This window comes from Oncorhynchus keta, chromosome 24 (assembly GCF_023373465.1).
Source record: "Oncorhynchus keta strain PuntledgeMale-10-30-2019 chromosome 24, Oket_V2, whole genome shotgun sequence".
Taxonomy (NCBI): domain Eukaryota; kingdom Metazoa; phylum Chordata; class Actinopteri; order Salmoniformes; family Salmonidae; genus Oncorhynchus; species Oncorhynchus keta.
This window is the reverse complement of record NC_068444.1, coordinates 4,053,876-4,061,274: the sequence shown is the minus strand read 5'-3', so window position 1 is coordinate 4,061,274 and position 7,399 is coordinate 4,053,876. Positions and strand designations below refer to the sequence as shown.

The 7,399-nt window shown below is 40.8% G+C and overlaps 1 protein-coding gene across 1 annotated transcript in view; it reads right to left on the bottom strand.

The window, feature by feature from the left end:
* The window catches only part of LOC118378711 (protein TBATA-like), a 29,251-nt gene that overhangs the window by 20,038 nt on the left and 1,814 nt on the right, over positions 1-7,399 (bottom strand). The window lies entirely within an intron of this gene.

The following is a 7,399-nucleotide window of genomic DNA, read 5'->3' as shown; positions in this document are numbered from 1 at the left end:
TAACATGTTGTCATGGAAACTTGAGAAGTCATGTGAACTTCGTAACAGTCGTGTGCAGGCAAAGTTGTTGCAGATTTAGTGCTCAAAATGTTTGTTTTTAAAAAATAAAATATCATGATTTTATAAGGTATCTTTAGGTCTAGAGTTTTGTTAAGCAAGACATGAAAAATAACAAAAAATAAATGTTTTATTAAAAACTTTAATAAATCAAATATAAATCAAATATAAACTTATAAACTATATAAACTAAACTAAACTAAACTATATAAATATAAACTTCTCCTACCTCAGAAGGTCCACATAGCCTCTCTCAGACTCTGACTTAAGTGTCCAATGTTTCCCATGTTGCTAGGAGACTCAGCTCTCAACATGAACAAGAAAAGCATCCCTTAACAATGGGGACTGTAACTTCCACCCTGTGCATTAATCCCTGAGGAAATCCATGTATATTCTGAGGCCACACACACAGGCTACATTCCAAATGGCACGCCATTACCTACACTGAGTATACGAAACACCTGCTCTTTCCATGACATAGACTGACCAGGTGAATCCAGGTGATTCCCTTACACAACAACATTTGAATGAATTGCTACTCAGGTAAACCATGTCAAATATTCAAAGAGATTTTCAATTCATCACCTTGCGATTTTATTAAATACAAAATATAAATCATTGAATTGAATTGCTCTAAAAGAAAAGTCAACAGAACCCTAAGGCACAGGTACCCATAGCAGGGTGTGTTACATCTAACGCACCCAGCAGACAGGTACCCATAGCAGGGTGTGTTACATCTAACGCACCCAGCAGACAGAGACCAATAGCAGGGTGTGTTACATCTAACGCATCCAGCAGACAGGTACCCATAGCAGGGTGTGTTACATCTAACGCACCCAGCAGACAGAGACCAATAGCAGGGTGTGTTATATCTAACGCACCCAGCAGACAGGGACCAATAGCAGGGTGTGTTACATCTAACGCACCCAGCAGACAGGTACCCATAGCAGGGTGTGTTACATCTAACGCACCCAGCAGACAGGTACCCATAGCAGGGTGTGTTATATCTAACGCACCCCGCAGACAGAGACCAATAGCAGGGTGTGTTATATCTAACGCACCCAGCAGACAGAGACCAATAGCAGGGTGTGTTACATCTAACGCACCCAGCAGACAGAGACCAATAGCAGGGTGTGTTACATCTAACGCACCCAGCAGACAGAGACCAATAGCAGGGTGTGTTACATCTAACGCACCCAGCAGACAGAGACCAATAGCAGTGTTTGTTACATCTAACGCACCCAGCAGAGAGAGACAGAGAGAGACAGAGAGACAGAGAGAGAGAGACAGACAGAGAGACAGACAGAGAGAGAGAGAGCAGGGTGTGTTAAATCAGACAGACAGAGCGATTAGCATGAGGTTGAGCTAACGTAGGCTAATGCGATTAGCATGAGGTTGAGCTAACGTAGGCTAATGCGATTAGCATGAGGTTGAGCAAACGTAGGCTAATGCGATTAACATGAGGTTGAGCTAACGTAGGCTAATGCGATTAGCATGAGGTTGAGCTAACGTAGGCTAATGCGATTAGCATGAGGTTGAGCTAACGTAGGCTAATGCGATTAGCATGAGGTTGAGCTAATAGGCTAAACGCATGAGGTTGAGCCAGCAGATTAGCATGAGGTTGAGCTAACAGGCTAATGCGATTAACATGAGGTTGAGCTAACGTAGGCCCATTAACATGAGGTTGAGCTAACGTAGGCTAATGCGATTAGCATGAGTTTGAGCTAACGTAGGCTAATGCGATTAACATGAGGTTGAGCTAACGTAGGCTAATGCGATTAACATGAGGTTGAGCTAACGTAGGCTAATGCGATTAGCATGAGTTTGAGCTAACGTAGGCTAATGCGATTAGCATGAGGTTGAGCTAACGTAGGCTAATGCGATTAGCATGAGGTTGAGCTAACGTAGGCTAATGCGATTAGCATGAGGTTGAGCTAACGTAGGCTAATGAGATTAGCATGAGGTTGAGCTAACGTAGGCTAATGCGATTAGCATGAGGTTGAGCTAACGTAGGCTAATGCGATTAACATGAGGTTGAGCTAACGTAGGCTAATGCGATTAGCATGAGGTTGAGCTAACGTAGGCTAATGCGATTAACATGAGGTTGAGCTAACGTAGGCTAATGCGATTAGCATGAGGTTGAGCTAACGTAGGCTAATGCGATTAGCATGAGTTTGAGCTAACGTAGGCTAATGCGATTAACATGAGGTTGAGCTAACGTAGGCTAATGCGATTAGCATGAGTTTGAGCTAACGTAGGCTAATGCGATTAACATGAGGTTGAGCTAACGTAGGCTAATGTGATTAGCATGAGGTTGAGCTAGCGTAGGCTAATGCGATTAACATGAGGTTGAGCTAACGTAGGCTAATGCGATCAGCATGAGGTTGAGCTAACGTAGGCTAATGCGATTAGCATGAGGTTGAGCTAACGTAGGCTAATGCGATTAGCATGAGGTTGAGCTAACGTAGGCTAATGCGATTAGCATGAGGTTGAGCTAACGTAGGCTAATGCGATTAGCATGAGGTTGAGCTAACGTAGGCTAATGTGATTAGCATGAGGTTGAGCTAACGTAGGCTAATGCGATTAGCATGAGGTTGAGCTAACGTAGGCTAATGCGATTAGTATGAGGTTGAGCTAACGTAGGCTAATACGATTAACATGAGGTTGTGCTAACGTAGGCTAATGCGATTAGCATGAGGTTGTAAGTAACAAGAACATTTCCCATAGACATATCTGATATTGGCAGAAAGCTTAAATTCTTGTTCATCTAACTGCACTGTCCAATTTACAGTAGCTATTGCAGTGAAATAATACCATGCTATTGTTTGAGGAGAGTGCACAATTTTGAGCATGAAAATATATCATTATCATATCATTATCATTAATAAACAGATTAGGCACATTTGGTAACACGGTCTTCCATCTACCACCAACCTACTGAAGCGCAGCTCAGAGTAAATATTTATTGCATTTTCCTTTTCCAAATGGGCGGTAATTTAGAATGCATAAGATACTGTATTTACGATAGCACAGCTTTTTCCCTTTGTTCCTCAGTCTTCCCGCTCTTTCACTCAAACCCAGCCCCTTTTCCTTTGTCCCTCAGTCTCCCGCTCTTTCACTCAACCCAGCCTCTTTTCCTTTGTCCCTCAGTCTTCCCGCTCTTTCACTCAACCCAGCCCCTTTTCCTTTGTCCCTCAGTCTTCCCTCTCTTTCACTCAACCCAGCCCCTTTTCCTTTGTCCCTCAGTCTTCCCGCTCTTTCACTCAACCCAGCCCCTTTTCCTTTGTGTAACCAGCTGTCATATCTGTTCCGCCCGCTAGGGACGTTTTCCTTTATGACATAATTTGTAATCAAGTTATGATTGATTATGTGTATGTGAATTCTGTGTGATTAGTTAGGTATTTAGTAAATAAATAATTAAACCCTATGTTGTATTGCTGATTCAACTTGTTCAGACAGGGTTCTTGCAGATAACCAAGAATTTACAACTTTCAGATTATGAGACTGAAGTAAGATGACAATTGATATTGACTGCTATTGATGTAAAATATTACTAGGTCTTTAAGAGTTTATTCGGAAGATAACAGTGCTATAAATATTATTTTGTGATGCACGACTCTCTAGTTAATTACATTTAGCTCAATCAGGTGATATTGATTACAGAGAAATTATTTTATAGAATAGCATGTCTTATCAATTAATCCGGCATAGCCAAAGACACGACAACAGGTACTGTCCTTCTGTCATAATAGGGTGTGTCCCAAATGTAACCCTTTTCCCTGTGTAGTGCGGCACTTTAAAACAATGTTTTATCAAATATTTAACTAGGCGAGTCCAGTTAAGAAAAAATTCTTATTTACAATGACGGCCTACCGAAAGGCAAAAGGACGGCCTACCGAAAGGCAAAAGGACGCCCTACCGAAAGGCAAAAGGACGGTCTACTGAAAGGCAAAAGGACGGCCTACCGAAAGGCAAAAGGCCTCCTGTGGGGACGGGGATTCTACCTACAAAACACACATGACGACAAGAGAGACACCACAACACTACATAGAGAACTAAGACAACAACACAGCACAACATGAGGCAACAAGGCAACACAACATGGTAGGGGCAACACAACATGGTAGGATTCTGACCAACAAAACACAACATGACAACAACATGGTAGACACAACATGACACAACATAGAGAACAACATGACAACAACACAGCACAACATAGCAACACAATATGACAACAACATGGTAGCAACACAACATGGCAACACAACATGACAACAACATGGTAGCAACACAACATGGCAGCAGCACAATATGACAACAACATGGTAGCAACACAACATGGCAACACAACATGACAACAACATGGTAGCAACACAACATGGTAACAGGACAAAACATGGTACAAACATTATTGGGCCCAGACAACAGCACAAAGGGCAAGAAGGTAGAGACAAAAATACATCACGCAAAGCAGCCACAACTGTCAGTAAGAGTGTCCATGATTGAGTCTTTGAATGAAGAGATGGAGATAAAACGGTCCAGTTTGAGAGTGTTTTGCAGCTCGTTCCAGTCGCTAGCTTCTGACCAGAATGTTTAGGTCTCTGGACAGAAGTCAGGCACTAAGTCGGGTGACATCTGGGATGTAAGTTCTCTCTGGCTCCCAAGGTCTTCGTCCCTGGTATCGGTCAAGATAGTCACTGCCATTTCTAGATAAACATGAAATTATAATGACATTTCAAGTCTGGTAAAACAATATTAAAAAAAAAAATGGTGCTCAAAAGGTTGTAGAGTAAAATTCACATAGATGTCGTCAATTTGAGAACGGACTACGATGATTTAAAAAGCTGTAGCTATCCGTTCTCTTTCAATGTTATTCTAGAACTACGTGCATATCATAATTATTGTCAATATACAAGTGGTATTTTAAGGATATATTACAGCCTTATGTTAAAGAAATGTATGATATTGTTTTTATTTTTTTATAGAAAGTGTGGCTTTCTGTTAAAGATCATTTACATTTAGTTTCCCATTTTAAATAATTTTGTTTCTTTATTTTTTGGGGGTAAATGATTTTGGATTGGTTTTTCTTTTCTTATAAAATGTATGACACATCATCGTTGAGTGGGAGGTTGTTGTGCTGGCAGCACATCATTATATTTAACTGTATCAATGTACCGATTAAAACATTCTGGCTATTGTAAACATAACATTTTAAACTTCATTATGCTTTAGAAATCGGTTCTGTTACAGTACAAGAGAGACATATATTATTGGATGTTGATAGAATAACTGATATCAATGTAGCCCTGTCACTTAAATCATGAAATCAATTGCTTAATCTTTTGACAACGCACTGCCACATCCCTATTTCGTTTATTTAATATCTGAATTTGAAACCTCAGCTATATCAAATCCCATGGAGATCATTAGCTCTGATCCAGTGCCTTACACGTACGTAACACCCTGGACTAGAGCTAAGCGGTACAAAGCTATCATTTGACATTTTTTCATTACACATGAACAGGTTAGATTTAGTAGGCACCCCAAATCTGTAACAACCACTGTGGAAGATACCATTTTCTGTGGAAGATACCATTTTCTGTGGATAATACCATTTTCGGTGGAAGATACCATTTTCTGTGGATAATACCATTTTCGGTGGAAGATACCATTTTCTGTGGATAATACCATTTTCGGTGGAAGATACCATTTTCGGTGGAAGATACCATTTTCGGTGGAAGATACCATTTTTGATGGAAGATACCATTTTCGGTGGAAGATTCCATTTTCAAATGGGGGGAAGAAAAAAAACACAGAGAGGAGGGGCGAACCACGTATTTAGTCTTAAGATCTGCAGGGGAGGCTACGATATAATGATTATCTGTTGGTCCTAGGATATGGAAATATATATGGAAATGAATAGAGAGACCTGTTAATAACAGAAATCTATCCATTTTCCCTGGGAATGTGCATTGTTTTATTCAGAATAATATTCTAGAACAAACCCCTTCTATTGGATGAAGACATGGCTGACTATGGGAAATTAACATGTCTTAGTCAAACAGTTCGCTGGAAAAAAATCACTTCCTGGTATTTTCGTTCCTCTTCTCTGTAATATCCAGTACCAGTCAAAAGTTTGGACACGCCTACTCATTCCAGGGTTTTTCTTTATTTTTACTACTTTCTACATTGTAGAATAATAGTGAAGACATCAAAACTATGAAATAACACATATGGAATCATGTAGTAACCAAAAAAAGAGTTAAATATTTGAGATTCTTCAAAGTAGCCACCCTTTGTCTTGATGACAGCTTTGCACACTCTTGGTATTCTCTCAAGTTTTCACACCTGTGGCATTCTCTCAACCAGCTTTGTGAGGTAGTCACATGGAAGGCATTTCAATTAACAGGTGTGCTTTCTTAAAAGTTCATTTGTGGAATGTCTTTCCTTCTTAATGCGTTTGAGCCAATCAGTTGTGTTGTGACAAGGGGGGGGGGGGTATACAGAGCATGGTATTTGACCAAATAGCGATAAGTCCATATTATGGCAAGAACAGCTCAAATAAGCAAAGAGAAACGACAGTCCATCATTAATTTAAGACATGAAAGTCAGTCAATCTGGAAAATGTCAAGTACTTTGAATGTTTCTTCAAGTGCGGTCGCAAAAACCATCAAACGCTGTGATGAAACTGGCTCTCATGAGGACCGGCGCAGGAATGGAAGATACAGAGTTACCTCTGCTGCAGAGGATACGTCCATTAGAGTTACCAGCCTCAGAAATTGCAGCCCAAATAAATGCTTCACAGAGTTCAATTAACAGACACGTCTCAGCATCAACTGTTCAGAAGAGACTGTGTGAATCAGGCCTTCATGGTTGAATTGCTGCAAAGAAACCACTACTAAAGGACACCAATAAGAAGAAGAGTCTTGCTTGGGCCAAGAAATACAAGCGATGGACATTAGATCGATGGAAATCTGTCCTTTGATCTGATGAGTCCAAATGTGAGATGTTCTGTTGCAACCGCCGTGTCTTTGAGAGACACAGAGTAGATGAACGGATGATCTCTGCATGTGTGGTTCCCCCCGTGAAGCATGGAGGAGGTGGTGTGGTGTGGGGGAGCTTTGCTGGTGTGTGATTTAATTAGAATTCAAGGCACACTTAACCTGGCCTCCACAATCACCTGACCTCAACCCAATTAAGATGGTTTGGGATGAGTTGGACCACAGAGAGAAGGAAAAACAGCCAACAAGTGCTCAGCATATGTGGGAAGTCCTTAAATACTGTTGGAAAAGCATTCCAGGTGTAGCCGGTTGAGAGAATGCCAAAAGTGTGCAAAGCT